Source organism: Trematomus bernacchii, unplaced genomic scaffold (genome assembly GCF_902827165.1).
Source record: "Trematomus bernacchii unplaced genomic scaffold, fTreBer1.1, whole genome shotgun sequence".
Taxonomy (NCBI): Eukaryota; Metazoa; Chordata; class Actinopteri; order Perciformes; family Nototheniidae; genus Trematomus; species Trematomus bernacchii.
In genome coordinates this window covers 12,028-34,666 of record NW_022987889.1, presented here as the reverse complement: position 1 = coordinate 34,666, position 22,639 = coordinate 12,028, and the positions used below count along the sequence as shown (strand labels likewise).

The following is a 22,639-nucleotide window of genomic DNA, read 5'->3' as shown; positions in this document are numbered from 1 at the left end:
AAATGCAACATAAAGTGAGAAAACTAGAAAGACTCACATGGACAAATCCTCCAGCCTCGAGTCTCAAAGATTGATCAAATATGTACATGATGGATTTGTTGTCGTTAACCTGCAGATGTAACACCCAGCCTCCCATCTGTTTGTACTGCAGGAGGTTAAATAAGGGGAGAGACGGAGGATGAGACACAGAGTGACTGACAACATGAATGTGATATTTGAACCCACTGTGTTTATAGATGACATGAAAACAAGAGAAACTGGATTCTAGGCATCGAGTCATTTTGATGGTTTGAACAGCTCATTTGAGATATGGATAAGTTACATTATTCACACTCATAAAGCACTCATGCAGAGTTTATCCACTCAAACAACATTACCTCAGTGGAAGTGTTTCTGAGACGGATGAATTTGCGCCGTTGGTCGACCTCAATATGAAATCCTGAGTCTGATGTCTGATTCTCCGAGCGGACGCCCTCCTGCTGCTCCTCATTATTCTCAGGTTCTTTCACTGCTTGTACCTGAGAGGGAGACAATACACACAAGACTCAATCCCTGTGTGTCTGTGGTGTTGTGTGTGTGTGTGATTGTGTGTGTGTGTGTGTGTGTGTGTGTGTGAGTGTGCGTGTGTGTGTGTGAGTGTGTGTGTGTGTGTGTGTGTGTGTGTGAGTGGTGTGTGTGTGTGTGGTGTGGTGTGAGTGTGAGTGTGTGTGTGTGTGTGTGTGAGTGTGTGATGTGTGTGTGTGTGTGCGAGTGTGTGTGAGTGTGTGTGTGTGTGTGTGTGTGTGTGTGTGTGTGTGTGTGTGTAGTGTGGTAGGTGTGTGTGTGGGTGTGTGTTGAGTGTGTGTGTGTGTGTGTGTGAGTGTGTGTGGTGTGTGTGTGTGTGGTGTGTGGTGTGTATGTGGTGTGTGTGTGTGTGTGTGGTGTGTGTGTGTGTGTGTGTGTGTGTGTGTGTGTGTGTGTGTGTGTGTGTACCTCTGTCTTCACTCTGCTGTTCTCTGTTCTCTGGATTTCCAGTTGACTCCATGTCTCCTTCAGCTCTTCCTCAAACCTCAATAGGTTAGCTAGTTGTCTGTCTGCTTCCTGACAAACACACAGATGTTGATTTTAACAGTTTCATAAAGTAAAATAATAATAATAATTCTAACAAAAGTGTTTTGACCAAAACATGTCCCTGTCAAACATCAAAGATGAAATATTTCATATTCAGTTTAATTATACAGCTTATACTCATTTATTTATTCCATCACCTTAATCAACAGCTCATTTAAGTTATACTATTATATACTTTATACTTTTAAGTCAGAAGAAAATAATGATCAAAGTCCATTAAATGGAGAGTGGCTTCAATTCAATTTTACAATCTTTCAATACTTTGACTGTTTGAGAGATGAACCTACAGATGGAGCAGCTTATTTCAGACTCCAGCTTACAGCTTCCTGCCTGCTACCTGCCGGCTACCTGCCGGCTACCTGCCAAAGACCAGTATCTGGGAATGTTAAGCCCTCCCACTATTTTCCAAGAGTGCGTTGCCAGATTTTCAATTTCAGGATTTAACCAGGAGATGGCGCTTCATTCACAAAAACAGGAAGACAACTTTTCATGGACTTTCAGTTTTGTTTAGAAGAGCATTTGAACACATCAATATTTTAGATCAAATAAAGTATATCTAATCTTGTAATTCAATAATATATAGTCTTTATATATTAAAGGGGACCTATCATGCAAAATGCACTTTTGTACGTCTTTTATACATGAATATGTGTCCCCGGTGTTCCAGGGAACTCACCAAGTGTCAGAAAACACAACCCTCTCTATTTTCCTCCATACCCAAATCTCTAAAAAAGGGGCTGCAACGGATCTGATAAAAACTGATCCAGATTTGAACACTGTCCTGACGTCAGGACGGTGGCGCTACGGCTATTGGGCCAACTCCACCAATCAGGAGGAGACAACCACGGCATTGCCGTTCGAAAGCGCTGGAGACGTTGTAGTACATATGCCAGGCCTCTAGATGGTGCTGTTGCTCACATAATCAACCCTTGCTAAAACATCTAAAACATTTCAAATTGAGCAAAATGAGGCATGGCTAAAATGCATGATCTGTTTGGTATTTTGAAAAAAAAAGTATAAATATGCCTTATATAGGTATGGTCCTACACTATATTATTCAAATATAGCATGATAGGTCCACTTTAAATAACTATGGCCAAACTAAGACTTAGTTTTTCAAAAGAGAAAATGCAGATATTATATAAAAAACTAAAGTTAAAATCTTGTTTTTAATGCCCCAAGAGCAATAAAAACACTTGGTAAAAAAATCCTGAGTGAGGCTTTCATAAATTGCATTTAGCTGACGCTTTTATCCAAAGCGACTTACTATTTAATAAATGATAAATGATTATTCATAACAAATATGACTGATGTGTGATTATTATTCATGCTATATACTGATATAGGGCTAAGTAAGCAATCAATCCTGCAAATTAACCCTTAGTTGTTCAATATATTTATTCAGACAATGTGAGTAGAAATACAGAAATTCTGCTCCCACCTAAGGCCAATGTTGCAATATTACAACATTTCCCTAAAAACTTACCAAAACGTAAACATTTTTAAAAATCTTTCATTTCTGCTCCAGAGGCTATACAACAACATCTGAAAGGTCAAAAAAACAAACAGGGCTAGACAGCCATTTGTACCATATGGGAGAATGGTGAAAAGAACCAACTGGACTGGGACCAATGGGAAAATGCCTCTTCCCCTCAATGTGAAGCAAAAGATTGAGTCCTATGTTTCCAATCGGTTCCCAAATGTGAACATTATTTTGTATTTTTATTAAATTTGACAATGTCAATTTCACTTTCCACTATGTACAGGTATCTTGGGTCAGTCTTGTCTTCCAAAAATCAGGAAGTAAAGTCAAGATGTGAACTCAACACGTAGCCACTCAGAGGGGGGTACTAATTATTTTCAAATGAATATAGGCAATGCTTCCATTTACATGTACTGTAGGCTCTTTCAGTCAAGAATTTGAATTTTAATGGGATGGGGGAGACGCTCTGCCAACACTGACCCAATCTTCTGCTCCTTACAACCCACTGCCTGTGTTTTAACATGTTTTAACATGTTCTTTTGTTTTGTTTTATTTGTTTTGTTTTAATGTTCTGTATTTTAAATTGTTTTATTTAATCCCAGTAATGTATGTTGCAGAGGTGTGGACTCGAGTCACATGACTTGGACTCGAGTCAGACTCGAGTCACCAATTTGATGACTTTGGACTCGACTTGACAAAATCATAAAACACTTGCGACTCGACTTGGACTTGAACACCAATGACTCGGGACTTGACTTGGACTTGAGCCTTCTGACTTGAGGTGACTTGATAATTTAATTCAGGGGTCTCCAATACGCCGATCGCAAGATGCCGCTCGAAGAGCAGACTCCCGTCGGGGAGAGCAGAATCTTCAGCCGCTGCAACTCTTGCTGTGAATCCATGCAGGCAGGGGCGGGACTTTATTTTGCTGAGCCACCATGCGGCCAATCATATGCGAGGACACACTAGGATCATACCATTATGTGAAAGAAGGGTGGGGGGCAGACGCTCCAAAGACAGCAGGTGTAGTGGTACAGGCCAGCTACAGAGCCACGGAGAGACGGGGAGCCGGATTTAAATGCAAGCGCGTTGGAAGAAGTCAAGAAATTTGCGAAAACCGAAAAAAGAAGCAGCTTCTGGCTGCATTTCAATGATATTGGAGAAAGCAAAGCTGAGTGCAGGATTTGTAAAATGAAAATAACCTTCAGAGCAGGGGTTTTTTTTTTGGTAACCACTCAGGATTTATTGCCAGAGGTGGGAGAAGTTCAGATCTTGTACTTGAGTAACAGTACCTGAGTGTAGGAATACTCGGTTACAATAAAAAGTCCTGCATTCAAAATGTTACAAGTAAAAGTACAAAAGTATTAGCATCAAAATACAGTTAAAGTACCACCTACAGAGGGATGTAGATTCAGGTGTTCTTTTCCCCATAGAGATGCCTCGCTGTACATTATCCCTTGCATAAAGATAGATTGTGGGTCCCTTATAACATGTTGTACACAGTGGAAATAAACATTCTGGTTACCTTAACATCAGGGATCTTATCCATTAAACTCCTTCTGAATCAAACCGTCACTTACCTTACTGATCCCTCTCAAAATAGAAAAACACGTTACTTTACCAGCAGAGAGAAAATTGATTATTAAATTATTAATGGGACTAATAAAGAGCAGTTTGATTATTAAGTATGATTCTGTTGATCGATGTCATTACATTTGTTGAAAAGCACATAAGGACTTGTTTAAGACTCGTTTTGTCAAAGTTTAGGACTTGGACTTGACTTGAACTTGCCCATCCTGACTTGAGACTTGACTTGGACTTGAGCGCAAAGACTTGAGACTTGACTCGGACTTGAGCGCAAAGACTTGAGACTTGACTCGGACTTGCAAAACAATGACTTGGTCCCACCTCTGGTATGTTGCATGTTTTAAATGTATTGTATTTACTTGTTTAAAATGAAATGTGTTTTAGATTGACTTTTAAAATCTAACTAACTACAGATGAAAAATAGCCTCTTGGCTAACTCTGGCACATTTACAGAAATGTTCATTAATGTGCACTGTCCCTGTTAAATAAATGAATAAATAAATAAAAACACAATAATTGCCACCGGTCATTCCAGTGCCAGTGGTCACTCCAGGGTCGGCGGCTACACCTGATGAACCCACCAGGGCAGTTTCCTCAGAGCGAGAGGAACAGGACAGCTTTTTTAAGGGACAGCATCGCCCTGAGATCTATGCTGCTAATATTTTCTTAACGCCATTTGTAACATATGGGAGAATGGTGAAAAGAACCAACTGGACTGGGACCAATGGGAAAATGCCTCTTTCCCTCAATGTGAAGCGATCTACAGTAACTAAGTTCTATTCATATTCTTGACGGGAAGAGCAGTGTAAATAGTGGCCTATATGCATTTGAAAAGCAATATAAATCACACAGTTAGTATACAATAGGCTTTAAAAGCACCATCGATAACCATTGCCCTTCTCCAATTCAAACCAAAAGAGAAAATGCAGATATTACACTCTGAAAAGAAAGGGTAGACATATCTGTACTCTTATGCCCCTTTCACACCGGCGCTTTTTCAGCTCCGGCTCGGAGCTGGAGCCTGAAAAGTACCGGTTTTTCCTGTTCACACCGCAGCGGCGCCGCCTCATAGCTCCGGAATGCGGTTCACTTCCAGCTCCAAAAAATTGTCGGTCTAGAGGCAAGAGCTTCGGAGCTAAGAGGCGACGTCGCTTACGTCTCTCTTACGTTGAGGCGTGCAGGAAACCAAACCCACCTCCCCTGAACATGGGTCGACTGAAGAGTCTCGTCATGCCTGCCTACAAGCAGTAGCGCTGAGTAAAGGTTCAAGGTTCTTTATTGTCAATCTGACATAGCTACAGAGTAATTATGCAGTTGAAAATCTTATGTCACAGGCTTCTCCAACAATGCAACATAATAACATAACATAATAACAATAAGAGCAAGAGCAATACAAAAATAATAATAGTTATAAAAATGAAATAAAGTTATGATGTGGAATAGTGCAGTATGAGTCTATATACAAGTTATTGGAATGATATATATATATTAGGTATTAGATACATACTACTGAGTAGCAGTTGAATGTTTGATGTTGTTTCAACAGTTCAATTGTTTAACAGTCTCACTGCCCGCGGGAAGAAAGAAACTGTCTCCGAATCTTCTTGTCCTTGCCCGGATGCTGCGGTAACGTCTGCCAGACGGCAAACAGAAAGAACAGTTTGTGGCTGGGGGTGATGGGGGGTCTTGATAATCCGTAGTGATTTATCTTCCTGAGCCGCTGGGAGTAAGGTCCTCCATGGATGGCAGCTCCGTCCTGGTGATGTGCTGTGCAGTTTTCACCACCCTCTGTAAAGCCTTACGATCGAGGTCGTGGTGCAGCTTGCCGTACCAGGCCGTCATGCTGCCAGTGAGGATACTCTCTATCGTGCACCTGTAGAAGTTGCAGAGTATCCTGGAATCCATTTTGAACCTCCTCAGCCTGCGGAGGAAGAAGAGCCGCTGTCGAGCTTTCTTGGTGATGGTGGTGGTGTGAAGAGACCATGTCAGGTCCTCAGTGATGTGGACCCCAAGGAACCTGAAGCTTTTGACTCTCTCCACCGTAGTCCCATTGATGGCGATGGGGGCGTGTCCCTCTCCCTGCCTGCTTCCTGTAATCCACAATCAGCTCCTTTGTTTTGCTGATGTTGAGATGGAGGTTGTTCTCCTGGCACCAAGATGTCAGGTTTTCGACCTCCTCTCTGTATGCCGTCTCGTCATCGTCTGTGATCTGGCCGATGACGGTCGTGTCATCAGCAAACTTCACGAGTAACTACAGATGGGGCATCTTATTTTGGACGCCAGCATACAGCTTCCTGCCTACTGCCAGCCAGTTACCTGCCTAAGACCTGCCAAAGACCAGTATCCAGGAATGTTAGGCCCTCCCACTATTCTCCAATTTCAGGGTTTTAACCAGGAGATGGCCGCTATATATTAAATAACTATGGCCAAACTAAGACTTAGTTTTTCACAATAGGAAATGCAGATATTATATAAAAAACTAAAGTTAAAATCTTGTTTTTAATGCCCCAAGAGCAATAACATCTTGTCACAAGCTTTTGGAAGAAAAAGACTGACCCAAGAGACCTGTAGTTGACTAATTACAGGCCTCAATAAAGTTCTGCCATTGGTTGTGAAAAACAACGGTGGACATAGTGGAAAGTGAAATTGACATTGTCGAATTTAATAAAAATACAAAATAATGTATCGGTGTAGCCTACGTGTTTTACTATGTGATCTGCATGCACTTATCAAACATCTAATTAAAGAATGGTAGCTGTACCTCTCAAACAACCTAAACTAGTTATAAATGTATATTTTAAATAAAGTCTTTATGACTCGGAATATGAATAAAATGGGTCCGTTACAGTTTGTTTTCATCTGATTTCAAATAAACAAAGTCTTGGCTTTCAGAATATTAAACTTGTTTCGGCAAATTTAGATGATAAATACAACTATGAAGCTTGTAACGGCATAATTACTTAAGCGGAGAACGGAGTAAGTAAACGTTACAGCAGGCATAACAACAGCCAGTGTTTATTTTATTATAATATATAGTCGTTTTATTATATAACTATATATGTAGTTTTATAATAATATATAGTTTTATTATAATATATAGTCGTTATTCATTTCCTATAATATATAGTCGTTATTCATTCGTTATTCATTTGTTTTAAAGCTCAATATATAGTTTTATTATAATATATAGTCGTTATTCATTTGTTATAAAGCTCAATAAGGAAGATTGAACTTTAAACTTTTCACACACGTTGACCGGCGAAAAACTCTGCCCGGTTCACCGACCCCCCTCTGAGTGAATACCCAAGATATCTGGTTTGATTTGGAGAAGGCTTTTAAAGTATACTAACTCTAACTCTATTGTATACTAACTCTTCCCGTCAAGAATATGAATAGAACTTAGATAGATCACTTTACATTTCTGCGAATGTAACTTCTCAGTAACTGCTCCCCTTAAATTAAATGTATTCTGAGAAATGTAAACGTTCACCATCCCCCACCCGCCTACTGTATGTTGCTTTTTGACATGTAAATGGATAACTACCCCCCTCTGAGTGGAATACCTGTTGTACCTGTCCGGGGCTAAGCCCATAGGACGATGCCTCTGATGTCATCACCCTCGCACATTGGTCATATGTTTACAAAAAACGATGTTAACACTTTCTCGTTCTTAATATATGCTATATTTAGGGTCGATTTAAGATTCCTCAAGTGAGAATCCAAACATAAATAGTCTTGCAATGGTCTTTGACAGAAGAGATTGACAGCTTCAAAGACTGGCGCATGGCTCCCTCTTTTCTGTCTTTTGAGGCGACTGCAACAAAGGCTCCCCACTGTTGTGTTCGCAACAAAGCATGACTCAGTACACATATTCCAGGAATGTAGCTCCTCAATTTCTATTTCATGTCCACAGTATTAGAAAAGATTATTATTCCACAAATGTATTCTCTCTAGTGATTACCTTGATGCCAAGGAAGTGCTCAGTGTATGTCTTATGACCATTTAAATAGTTAATGTGTTGTCTTGTGTTGACCTGCAACCGCATCTTTACACCTCCATGTTCACATTTCCATTACCTAGAGCAGGGGGTGTCAAACTCAATTTCATCGCGGGCCACATCAGCATTAAGGTTGCACTCAAAGGGCCGGTTGTAACTTTAAGACTATATATATAAATAATGTTTTTATATAACATGTATTGCCTCTGCATTGGATTATTATCGGATAAGGTAATAACTTCATAATTAACTATGTCTGAGAGCAGAAGTTTAGGGCAAATAATTTCAAATAATTGCAAGTCTCTTCAGTGCGCATGTCACAAGATGCATTGTGTGGTACATGTAGTTTATGGACATTGTGCTTCTGTAAAGTGGCATGAAACCGTATAATAAACATATTATATGTTTTGAAGCCTCTTGCGGGCCAAATCAAATGAAGTCGGGGGCCGGATTTGGCCCACAGACCTAGAGAGTACCAAAATACAGTGAGTCCTAAACACAAGTAGTCAGGGTTAATTTATAACGCTTATTTTGATTTATTTTTCTCAAATGATGCTGTATGTTTCACTTTCTGAAAGCGTTAGAATCGCACATGAAAAATATTGAAAGCTGCCAGCTGCCCTCGGCCATGTCTTTGGCGGTGATCCAAGCTTCGGTACCACAGTGGATAAAGTTAGTAATACATTTATACTGATCAAATGTCAATACATTACATAAGTCTTATTCTCATTCATACTTAATTTATTTCTTCTTCTGTCAGTATGAACACAAAAAACCTAACCGGTATTACATTTCATTCTAAAGTTTCCGGTCTAAAAAGGTATTTAAAACAGATAATTTGTCGTTGCTTTTGGCATAAGCAGTCAGAGGAAACATAACGTTCTCAGTAAGATTCCTTGAAGAAACTAGAGCACAAGAACCAAAGTAAGCTTTACTTTCAATGAACCTTCAATATAGACCTAACATGTGAAGAAACATACTTTATTTAAAATAAACATTTATAACTAGTTTAGGTTGTTTGAGAGGTAATTGAAATAGCTAAGGGTGATGATCTGCGAACACAAACCGACAGACGCTGGAGAAGAGATATTCACAGGGGGGGGGGTTGGGACACACACATTCCGATGGCCAATTCGTTTTTAAACAAAGAGTAGGCTATACTCAACATAGTGGGGTGGGGGCTGGTGAACGGTTATGGTCAATGTTTGTAAACACTGTGACATTTTGACTTTATTTGATCATTTCAGTTAAAAACTAACGTTCATATTCATATTTACTGTTTTGCCTGGCTGGACCTGTAATTTACAGGAAAGGAGTGCACGCTACTAAGAGACACGCTACCATGGAACCAAACAATGGGTTTGCTGTATTGAAGTCCGAGTGGAAACAGTCATATTTGGAGCGTTATGTTTAGAATGGAAACAGCCAGTTAGTGTTACTTCACTAACTGTAAGCTTGTCACTCAGAGTAACCTACAGTTAACTTAACTGTTGGGAAAGAAAGATCAGGGGGGGGAGATGAGAGCTGTGGGTGATGGGCCATTAGGTGTGGAAACACACAGCTGAGAGCTGCCGTTTCATTCTGACTGTTTAAAAAACTGGTAACAACGGACTATTTTTCTTGGCGGATGCATGTCGATTTAAATCAATACATACAACTATTTTTTAAATCAATAAAAACATTTTCCTAAATCCATAAAAGCATTTCAATTAATATTGGGAGTCATGTCGTTACTTTGTTGAGAATGTGGCCATGTAATAAGCGGGATAATTTGCAGCGACTTGGTCATTTATGGGGAAAAATAACACCCAGGGATCAAGATTCCCCTCCGCGACGCGACGCGATGTGAGGGATCAGTAATTTTTAGTGAATTACTGAGTTTAGGCACGTTAATAACATTTTAATGAAGTTGAATTACAGTTATATTCATATTTGTCAGTGATTTCATGTCAATTTGCGCGAACATAAACGATTAAATTAGGATTAAAATCGAGAGCCGGCTGCTGTCTGTTTTTTTATCTCGACTAAACAACATTATTTGTTAAATAACAACATGTGATGTTTTGTAAATGATTACATGTCTTATTTAGCACAGACTATGATCCCTATCGTGACATATGGATCTTAACAAAGATCCGCATATACATTAGTACATCCAGACATACTGTACAAGACTCCACACATGACTCCAGTGTGGAACCCCACTGCACCCCCTGGTGGATCAATGATCCATTGCAGCTGGCTTTCACAATAATTACATTATTTATTCACGGGGGCGGGTATCAAGTCAGACTGGGGGCGCCGGCGGCCATCACGGAACAGTGCACGAACCGGATCACGACCCTCGCATTTTAAACTGTCCAAAATAAGACGCTCCATCTGTAGAAGGCAACCACAGACTCTACAAAAAAAACACACTTTATAAGTCAGGCAACACTAACCAGGCTTCGTGTGATTCTGTTTATTTGTACCCTTACTTTGATCATCCGTTCGCTGTTATTGATCATTGTGGAGAGCAGGCAGACGTTTGGTTTGTTATTATAGCAGCTATCGGATGGAATTAATACATGGGCTGCACAGGTTGTCATGTCCGATTATCACAAGTAGAATCATAATGAAAAATACGCCGGTATAAAATGTGCCTGTAGAACACGGCTTAGCAAGTAGTCAAGTTTAGCTTCGGTTGCTATGCTAACATCACCCATGTTATACCAGAGAAACTTTCATAACAGCGTTTGTGTGATGCCAAACAGCGTCAATTCAGACTGACACACATTCACTTAAGGGGAACTGGGGATATGTATCAGCTTGTGTGACAGTCAGACAGTGAATACTTTAGAGCCGTGTGAGCTAACCCGGAGCTAACGGGAGAATAATACTCCCGTGGAAGAGCAGGCAGCACTGCAGCGGTCGGTAAATGCCGCTGAAACACATTAATAAACAATGAACCACGGCCAATCTGGAGAAAAGTATAAGGTTGGAGAAGTCGTTATTTAATTTAATCTAGCTTCGTATGATTAAAGCAACACGATCATCGACCCGACGCAGTCCCCTGTTGATGCTGTGTTGTTGTTGTTGTGAGCTCCGTTGGGGGAGAAAATCAGCGATGTAAACGGTGACGTCATGACGCAGCAGCGGCCAGCTCTGGGCGGGTGCAAAGAGCGGGAGCAGAAAAGGGAAACCGGTGCTGAACCAGAAAAGCTTCTAGCTAGGAGCTAGAAAGGGAAAAGCGCTGGTGTGAAAGCCACATTAGTGCCAAGTAGCTAAGCTATTCATTCGCAGAAATGTAAAGTGATCTAACTATTTCTATTCATATTCTTGACGGAAGAGCGGTGTAAATGGGGGGCCTATATGCATTTTGAAAAGCCAATATAAATCACACAGTTAGTATACAATAGGCTTTAAAAGCACCCATCGATAACCATTGCCCTTCTCCAATTCAAACCAAGGTATCTTGGGTCAGTCTTGTCTTCCAAAATGTTTGTGACAAGATGTGAAGTCAACAGGTATTCATCGTTTTTTTCGACTAAACAACATTATTTTGTTAAATAACAACATTGGTGATGTTTTGTAAATGATTACATGTTCTTATTTAGCACAGGCTATGATCCTATCCGTGACATATGGATCTTAACAAAGATCCGCTATACAGTAGTAACAGACATACTGCTATATCCAGCTTACTGTATCGAAGTTGATTTCACATGAGCTCCAGTGTGGAACCCCACTGCACCCCCTGGTGGATCAATGATCCATTGCAGCTGGCTTCACAATAATTAAATGTATTTATCACGGGGGCTGGGTCTCTCAAGTCAGACTGGGGGCAGGCTCTTCATCACTGGCCTTTCACGGGCCACGACCCTCGCGTTTCAAACTGTCCTAAATAAGCTGCTACATCTGTATGTGTTGTTACACGTTTTAATAAGTTTATGATATTTAATAGCAGTTATTGTGAGATTTTAAACTCTAACCTGTTAAGCAACAGCCTGTTTTTTCATGTTCAGGCTCGGAAAAATGACATGCCCCAAACAAATGACTACAACTTAACTTTCTAAAGGGTTATATGAATAATTATTTTTATCAAAGCAAGGTTCCATCTGTGAGTTGGATATAGAAGTGTCAGAATCAATATAAATGTTTTTTATTTTAAAGAAAATTCAGATTTTTTTACATAGTAAAAAACTGTAATTACTAGTGTCCGTCCAAAAATTATTTTTTTACCAGATAGTGAAAACTACCCTTGGATGATGGGTTAGTAGACTAAAAGCTTAGGAACCAAAGTACAACATATAATAAGTACCCTGTATCAAAGGTTGATGCAAAACAAGTGACAATTTTGACATTTTTGGAGAGGGTTTAGCAAAACCACCCCACCTCTGAGGTGTTATTTTGGGGTGAAAATGGTATTTTTTTTCATATCTTCTGGCCCCCTTGCTCGATTTTTGATGGTTGGCCACCTCTTTCTGACCGTTAGAGCCAATAGAATTGAAGGGGGAGGCCTACACACCACACTCATTGTGAAGAGAAAGGTGGGGGCTGTGCGCATGTAAATGTAGGGCAGAGTGGAGCTGCATTCTAGCTCTGGAATTTGGAAACAAAAAAGCAGTTTTATTGCTTATGGATTATCAGAAATAATTTCAAAGAGGGCACAGATACATTGGATGAACCTATGGATTAACTGCAGCATCGTTTTTTTATTGTTTTAATGCCATTGAAGACCAGTTTTGACCAAGGTAAGCCATGTTTAGCGTTTCTAGCTACTTAGCTCCACATGTTATGATGTACGCTTTTGTTCTATAGCGTCGCAAATGTTTATCACTGAGTGTTGAGGTTTTTTTACCACAGATTCAGTGTCTCCAGGACACCAAAACGAGTGGTTGGCTGTGCATCTAGGATAAGTAATAAGGGAGTTATTTTGAGTTTAAGTGCCGTTTTAGGTTACATTTTTTCGCTCGTGGTTAATTCAGAGGCTGAGTGTTAGCATTGTGGGGTTTTTTTTTGGAGAAAAAAAATTAAAAAGATCAGTTAGCTGAGTTTCTTCCCGTTACATGGATATAAAACATTCATAGTTTTATTTAAATGTTAAGATTCCTTAGACGTTGTTTCCTGCAAATGACGCGGTTATCCGCCGGTACCGAGGGGGCCGCTGCGTAACAGGTTAACAAACAGATACAGTAGGTGGAAGATGAACCTTTTTTTCTCTCTGTCATCTCCTTCTTCAGCTCCTTCTTCAGCTCTCCTTCATACTCCCTCTTCCCTCCTCTTCATCTCCTTCTCCATCTCCTCTCCCTCCTCTTCCTCTCCCTGTGAGTCTCTGGAGATCAGTGTGTAGTCTCTTCACCTGAGAGGAGACACAGACAGAAGAAGAGAGACCTCCAGATGAAACTCTTTATAGCTGGACTTTCAGATGATCAGACTCAAAGGTGCTGTGTCTGTGTTAGTGAGTCAGCCAGAGTGAAGAAAGAGCAGTGGAAACCAGGTTTAGATGCATGTTGTTACTTTATCTGAGAAAGGAGGGGAAAGGATTTGATCTGGGACTCGAGTAGCTTCACTGGATATCATACGCTTGTCTTTGAATGACTTTGATTGGAGATATGAAACACAAACCTTCTCTGGACTCATTCTGCAGCTTCTCCTTCAGGATGCAAACTTCTTCCTCAGCTTCCTCCCTCCTCTTCTTCCTCTTCTCCTCCTGAGACTTGTTTCTGGATAATATCTTCAGTTTTTAAACTAAAAGACGAGTACAGGAGAGATGGAAATATCACATTTGCACCCAATGCCTCTCAATAAGTTCATATTCACACGTTTCCTCCCAGCTTTCTGCAGCCAGAGATTATAAAGGAAGCTTTATTTAGGTCAGGAAACCAGAAGAGAGGTATTGATCGTATTGATCTGAACCCACTTACCCTTGAAGGAGGAAGAACTGCGCTTCAGCAGCTCGGCTTCTTTTCCAGCGGAGAAGTGGAGAGATGAAGACAGACTTGTTCATGGGTTTTTACATTTTCATTATCTCACAACTAAAACTCTAATTTCACATCATGAGTTCCACTGGAAGCTCTGTGGAGAGAGTGTCTCTATGATTGGCTCCATGTGTTTGTACAGACTCCTGCATTGGACATGACCATCACAGAGGAGAAGACTGTAAACATGGAGGTAACCAAACCTGGAATCTATGGTATAAATCGTAAAATTGCTTTACACTTTTTTTTAATCAAGTGCACACATTTGTGAAACTTCAATGATAGAAACAGAGGACGTTTTGAAACCATAAACACATTCAGCAACAGGATTTCTGATTGAACTCTCAAGTGACCAGGATGCTCAACACATTTACAAGTTGATGGCTCCTTTGAACTAGAATCAGAATATAGATCTTCATATATACAGCAAGGTTCATGCAGGCAGTCTACCCTCCATGATGCTGGTCTCCATCCTCTGAATCCTCCTCCTGCAGCTGCTGGACTTCAGCTTCCTTCACTTCACACTGAGAGGAGAGAGAGAGACATGTTTTATCATAAACCTTTGTTCGTATGTATATCAGGACTAAAGTGACTCATCAGCATTCATCTGTTAGAAATCTAAACTCATGTCTAGTCACTGCAGGACTTCACCCTGATTTATGATGAAAGAGTTAGTCATGGAGTCATGCAAGGTTTTATACTAGGAGCTTTTCTTATGAACATATTAATGCTTACTTCAGGTAAAAATAAAAATAAAACACTCCAGAAGTTTCATTTGTATCTACAATTACATATTGTTCGAGCCAGATGATATCAATCAATGACCTAAACTTCCAGCATGCCTTAACCTGTTAAGCACCAAGCCTGTTTTTCATGTTTTCAGGCTCGAAAATGACATGCCCAAAACAAATGACTACAAATTCACTTCTAAAAGGGTTATATGAATAATTTCTTTTATCAAAGCAAGGTTTACATCTGTGAGTTGGCATGTAGACGTGTCAGAATCAATATAGAGTTTTTCATTTTAAAGAAAAATTTCAGATTTTGACATAGTAAAAAACTGTAAATTATAGTGTCCGTCCAAGATTATTTTTTACAGATAGTGAAAAACTACACTTTGGATGATGGGTTAGTAGACCTAAAAGCTTTAGGAATCCAAAGTACAACATATAATAAGCTACCCTGTATCAAGATTGATGCAAAACAAGTGACATTTGACATTTTTAGAGAGGTTTAGCCAAACCCACCCCACCTCTGAGGTGATTTGGGTGAAAATGGTTTTTTTCCCATATTTCTGGCCCCCCTTGGTCGATTGTGATGGTTGACACCTCTTTCTGACCGTTAGAGCCAATAGAATCGAAGGGGGAGTCCCCCACAAACACACGTTGTGAAGAGAAAAGGTGGGGGCTTGCGCGCATGTAAATTTGCAGCAGAGTGGACCTATATCTAGCTCTGGCATTTGTAAACGAAAAAAGCAGTTTTATTGCTTATGGATTATCAGAAATAATTTCAAAGAGGACACAGACACATAGGATGAACCTATGGATTAACTGCAGCATCGTTTTTTTTATCGTTGTAATGCCATTGAAGACCAGTTTTGACCAAGGTAAGCCATGTTAGCGTTTCTAGCTACCTAGCTCCACACGTTATGATGTACGCTTTCATTTATAGCGTCGCAAATGTTTATCACTGAGTGTTGAGGTGGGCACCCCCAGATTCTGTGTCTCCAGCTGATGCAAAACGAGGGGTTGGCTGTGCATCTAGGATAAGTAATAAGGGAGTTAGAGTGAGTTTAGGTGCAGAGATAGGTTACATTTTTTCGCTCGTGGATAATTCAGAGGCTGAGTGTTAGCATTGTGGGGTTTTTTTGGAAAAAAAAATTAAAAAGATCAGTTAGCTGAGTTTCTTCCCGTTACATGGATATAAAACATTCATAGTTTATTAATATTAAGATTCCTTAGACGTTGTTTCCTGCAAATGACGCGTTTATCCGCCCGGAACAGGGGGGGGCCGTGCGTAACAGGTTAAGGACATAAACTCTTGGATGACCATCAACTTTTTGATGTTAGACATGAAAAGGTATCATACTCTGCCCCAAACAACTCTAGAATCTAAATACATCGTTTACCGTTATAATCATGCACCAATCCATATAAACTGTATAAACTCTACATACAGAGAAGATCAACTGAAATCTATATTTTTAGTAACATATTCAAACAGTAACCTCTGTGATGTTGGTGTCTGTTTCCTTCTGTCTGCTCTCCAGCTTCTTCTCCAGTGTCTCCACTTCCTGTTCAGCTTCAGCCTTCTTCTTCTTCTGTTCTTTTTTTCCATTTCTGTATTGTTTGGAGAAAAGTGACTCAACATACTGTTCAATCTTTAAAGTGTTGCACAGTTTTATGTGTTAAAGAATCCAGTCTGAACATCTCTTTACAATCTATTAGTGATGCACATTGATATTAAGATAATTGACTTCCTGTTGTGTCCACATTGTTATTTTTGGTTATCTTCTGTAATAATAATAATAATAATAATAATTCATTACATTGCTCGTAATGTCTTTCACTTCTGTAAAGCACTTTGAATTGCCTTGTGTTGAAATGTGCTATGTAAATAAACTTGCCTTGCCTTGCCTTACATTTATTTAGCACTTTTCCAAATGTTCAAAGCGCTTACATTACATATGACATTTATCAGACATGTAATACATCAATACTGTGGACAATTCCCACAGGAGTGATTTAGGGTGAAGTGCCTTGCTCAAGGACACAACGGCATGTTGACTGCAGTGGGGGTCAAGGCGGGATTGAACCGGCTCCCCAGCTCCCCTGATCTGAGGATCCACAGCCGTAATGCACTAACATCATGTCCACTTACCGGATCCACTTTGGAAATGCTGATTAGGGTCCTCTGAACTGTCCCCAGCTGGTAGAGGGAAATACATGTAGAGACACATGAGTACTACATCACAGCATGTGATCATTATAGATTCTCATACAGTTAGGTGGATCTATTATGCTCAATGTTACTGAATGGAAGAACATGTATTGAAGTAAACATGGTGTTACTACAATTCATTTTGTAAGCCTAACCCCTAAGTGTGGCATGCTGTGTCACTGCTCCTGCTGACTTGTTTGGGTTTCCCTCAAATGCTTTTCTGTTTTACAATAAATGCAGAATATTTAAGATGAAGACGTGAACCTCTCTGTACTTGTTCCACAGATCTCCCTTCAGGCTCTGCAGCTGGTTCTGGTTCCTCTGTTTCTCTGCATGGAGATCCTGCAGCTCAGACTCTTTAGATTCAACCTGAAAGAACAGCAGGAAGATTAAGATCATTTATTCACAGTCTAAAAGTAGGACTGTCTGGATGTGGTCTCCACTTGGACCTGCACTGCAGGTTTGACCTTGTCTACACTAAGGACGACATTGAAAGAGACTTCAAACAGGAATCAATGTGTTTCATTATTGAAGTGGAGATGAACCTCTTTCTTCTTGTTCTGCAGCTGCTCTTTCAGAGTCTGGACTTCCTTCTCAGCTTCCTCTCTCCTCCTCTGCCTGCCTCTTTCAGAGTCTGGACTTCCTTCTCAGCTTCCTCTCTCCTCCTCTGCTCCTCTTTCAGAGTCTGGACTTCCTTCTCAGCTTCCTCTCTCTCCTCCTCTGCTCCCTTTCAGAGTCTGGACTTCCTTCTCAGCTTCCTCTCTCTCCTCTTGCTCCTCAAGCAGCTGCTCCTCAGATTGATTTTTCCTATGAGAGGAACAGTCACGTTTCTTTAGTGATTATTTCTTAAGGGTGCACACACAATGACACAATGTTTTCATGCATCTTCCTGGCAGATCCTGTAATCTTGATGTGAAAGTCTTCTGTGCTTCTTGCTAAGACCTCTACTTTTCATGTTGGTGTAACTGTACTTACCTTTTGGCTCTTCTTTCCTACGTTTCCCTTCAAGCCTCCATATGCACAGCGTCAGGTTTTCATCAGCTGTCCTCTTTCTTCTTCATTGAGAACCGATCATCATCCGAACTCTTCCTCTTTGTCTCTGTGTGAAATGAAACGTGTGTTAAGATGTGTTAAAAGAGAATTAGAGGAACTTTAGGAAGGGATCGAAGCACATGAAACTTTTCAGTCTAAATGTAGCTGAACAGTTGGGTGATTGGTCAACGGCTTAGAGATGTCCCGCCCTAGTGCTACTAGCCAATAGAAGTGCAAGTGTTACATAGTGATGTCACCATGCTCAAAACAAAGGAGTCCAATGGAGGTGTTTCAGGCAGGGGGGGGGGGGGTTGTGGGAGATATTGTAGCCTTTGCAGACCATTAACATGCACACAAACCTACAGAACATACAGCTCTCAGCATAATAGGGTCCCTTTAATTAACCAAACTGAGTCAAATCACCCGACTGCAAGTGACTTACTGAATATGTGTTCTCTCCACAAAAAGAAGAAAGAAACTGCCAACATTAACAGAATGCAAACAGCCAAACTGATGGCCAGACCGATATTGATGGAAGAAGAACTGGACTGGAGCTTAAAGAAATCATCTGAAATGATAAAACACACAACATCACGGCATTTATGTAAAAATAGACCTCAGATATTTGAAACTAAAATATATTAAATTACTATTTGATGTCTTACCTGAAATGCTGAAGTGCGTCTGTGTGGTGCGGGTGGTGTTGTGGTGCTGGACTCTGCAGGTGAAGCTGCTGCTGGGTCTCTTCTCCACAGTCACTCTGCTGCTGACAGTATAGAGGTCATCAGGACCTCTGACTGTCTCTGGAGGTCCAGCAGAGAGGAGCTTTCCCCTCAGGTCCAGCCACAACCGTCAGGCTCCGGATACCAGCCTGCAGACTCACACTGCAGCACCACTCCTCCACTCTGACCGTCCAGCCCTGATAAAACTGATGAGAGGCGGAGAGGAAAGGACTGGATGCTGAAAACAAAAGGAAGAAGAGGAAGTATTTGATATCTGATAGCAGGTGAGGAGATGGCCCAGAAACAGACATTATTGTTACAATCCTTGAGCAATTTACAGCCTCAATTTCTATCCAGATCCTCATGTAAGAGTCGAATGGGCTCGTCACTGCGAGCTGGACCGAGTCACTCTTCACCTGAAACAGTCCTGTAGCTGGCTTCAAAATGGTGGAACAACTTCCACATATCAAAATCAAGAGCGCAGAAAGTCTACACACTTTTGGCTAACACCTAACTACAATCTGATAGTCTGAACTGAAAAAAACAATCTGAAAATCACAGACTTCCTTTGTGACAGGAAGCAGCACGTGGGGCTGGGGAAACACGTCTCTGACCCCCGGACCATCAGCATGGGTTCCCCTCAAGGCTGCATTCTTTCCCCCTGCTCTTCTCCCTGTACACCAACAGCTCCACCTCCAGTCACCAGTCTGTCAAGCTCCTTGAGATGGTTGTGGACTTAGGAAGAACGCAGCCCCACGCACCCCCATCACTCTGTGTGACTCCCCAGTAACTGCTGTGGAGTCTTTCCACTTCCTGGGCACTATCATCGCCCAGGACCTCAAATGGGAGCAGAACATCGGCTCCCTCATAAAAAAAGCACAGCAGAGGGTGTTCTTCCTGAGGCAGCTGAAGAAATTCAACCTGCCAAAGACGATGATGGTGAACTTCTACACCTCCATCATGGAGTCCATCCTCACCTCCTCCATCACCATCTGGTACGCTGCAGCCACAGACAAGGATAAGGGCAGGCTGCAGCGTGTCATCCGCTCTGCAGAGAAGGTGATCAGCTGCAATCTGCCATCCCTCCACGACCTACACGCCTCCAGGACCCTGAGGCGGGCAGGGAAGATAGTGGCCGACCCCTCCCCCCTGGACAAAACTGTTCACCCCCCTCCCCTCTGGCAGGAGGCTGCGCTCCATCAGGACCAGAACCTCTTTCCATCAGGACCAAAACCTCTCTCCATCAGGACCAAAACCTCTCTCCATCAGGACCAGAACCTCTCCATCAGGACCAGAACCTCTCTCCATCAGGACCAAAACCTCTCGCCACCTGAACAGTTCCTTCCCCTCCGCTACCGGCCTCTTAAGCAAGGCCCGGCCCCCCGACTGACACTTTACCTCAGCCACATCATAGACTCTATGCATTACATTAATGCACACATTATTTTGTATTACAGCTGATTTGTATTCCATATTTTATTCCTCTATTTCATTCCATTGCAATGTAAATACTGTTATATTCTACTATATATTTTTTATCATTTTTAATATTTTTCTAGTTCTCTTCCTGTGTTTTTAATTCTTGTTTTTATGCACCATGACACCAAGTCAAATTCCTCGTATGTGTAAACCTACCTGGTAATAAACCTGCTTCTGATTCTGATTCTGATTTGAAATCTCACTAGAACATGCAGTACCCTAAGCAGGAAACTCCTTTAAGGCAAACAAAATAGACTAGAGTATTAAATATTCAGAGTCTCTTGAAACACGGAGATACTATAACTATAATCCTTTCCTAGAGGTAAAAGTACACAGCAACCCATGCACCCTGAACACATACGTACATAACGCACTTACCAAAAACCAGTTTAACAAATGCTTGCCGGTCCAGTTCTGGAATGAAACATCTATATTTCCCATGATCGGAGAATTTCACATTGGAGAGTTTCATGGAAATGTTTCCGTTCTTCAGCTCATCGGTGAACATTGATGTTCTTCCCTTGAATAATTTGTGTTTTTTATCCACCATTTCGCGACCAGAACGCATCACATGGACGAATCTGGGGTCCATGTCGGGCCTCGTCCACTCCAACGTCGAATCAGCAGCATTTACCGCCGGCTCCAGATTTGTCAAAGCACTTAAGATATTCATTGCTATCGGGATGTTAAGAGCATTCCATGGAATACAACAAAAAGTGTATCTCGAGCCGGTTTCTCAAACTTACCTACCCCACCTTTAAGTGGATGTGCCTATACAACCCAGTCTCACATCTAAACGTGTAATAACTACGTTGGTCCACAACTTGGGACGTAGTATTTCTACAAAAACGCCTCTGAAATTGTAGGATCCCTACGTTTTTTTTCACCATTCATTTCCAATGGCTGGCGTCTATGTCACGTGATCTTCAACTTTCTCTCCGCAGAAATAAAATAACATGGCCGACCTTCGTTTTATTCTCAGCAGAAAATGCCTATTTTAAGGTTAGTTTGGCCATTAAAATGCGTTTTGATGTCATTTGATGCGAGAAATATGAGTTGTTATTTCAGATTATGTGTGCAGTGGATGTACATGATCTTTAGTTTGCTAGTTATTATGAAGAATACTACAGGAAATTGTGTAAATACAACGTTTTCATTGTTACCAAGGTGGTTGCTAGGGACGCTGCTATCGATATTAGCAGCATTTACCGCCGGCTCCAGATAACACGGCAAAATGTTGTCACCACCAAGGTTTGCTACTATTGGCTGAGATGAGCCAATCAGCTGAGACTGACCTGGAAATTCAAAGGAAGTATATTATATAATGTAACCCTTGGCTAAGACTTTGGCTGATCGTAGGTTTTTTATATTTTAAGAGGGCTGTTATAGGCTGTTCTCCATATTCCCATTGGCAACAACTGCTTACAAAGCAACTCAAAAAACAGCTCAAGAAAAAAAGGTTTCAAACAAATGTTGCTAATGGTTTAGCTCCTTCGCACAGCTTAGTCTTGCGTTGTAAGCTAACGTTAGCCTCACGGCTAAATTACGGCTAAAGGATTAGCAAGGTTTTTCTATATCTCTGAAAACCTTTTCGATATTGTACCGAGCCTCTATTCCCATAATGTCATGTCAAAATGCTTTATAGTACCAGTTTGCAAAGAAAAAATCACAACATTGATGGACTGTTTTCTGTAATTGTTACAGATATTTAGCGTTTTCCAGTAACAACATATTGGGGTACCACTTGCATGACAATGTGCTTAAAGGTCATTACTGAATTTATGCCTAATATAAACGTCTTCCCAATGCTGTAAGTGTGACTTTTGAAGATTGTATTTGTAACTTACCTCTACAGTGGTGTGTTAGGAGAAGAAGGAAAACCAAACCACTGAGAGTTCTCAGGTGATTTTTAAGGGGCTTTCCGTCAGTGTCTAAAATCATCATGGAGAACTGCAAATGAACAGAAAACAGTGACAGAGTGAACTTCCAGGACAACATGCTTTAAAAAAAATTCTTTAGTTAAAACGTTTTAAAAAGGCTGGACAAAAAGTGGTCAATCCAAAGGTCTGAGTTATACACTGAATGTTACCTTTGGACATTACTTGTACTTGGGGCTCCAACAAATGGAGCACATCTTCTGTGCTCTACTCATAATTTACATATCCATTTCATGATATTATATCCTCTGTTTAAGACATAGAATTATAATTTAGTTACACTCGTAGACTAAATACTCTCAGCACCCAAAACCCAGTAAAGTGTTATGACTATCACCAAGTCTGTACGCAGTTTTCACTCGGACACAAACATATTAAATACATTTAGTTAT

At 40.8% G+C, this 22,639-nt stretch overlaps 1 pseudogene; it reads right to left on the bottom strand.

Annotated features, from left to right (window-relative positions):
* LOC117469882 overlaps positions 1-22,639 on the bottom strand; it is a 38,522-nt pseudogene that overhangs the window by 7,683 nt on the left and 8,200 nt on the right.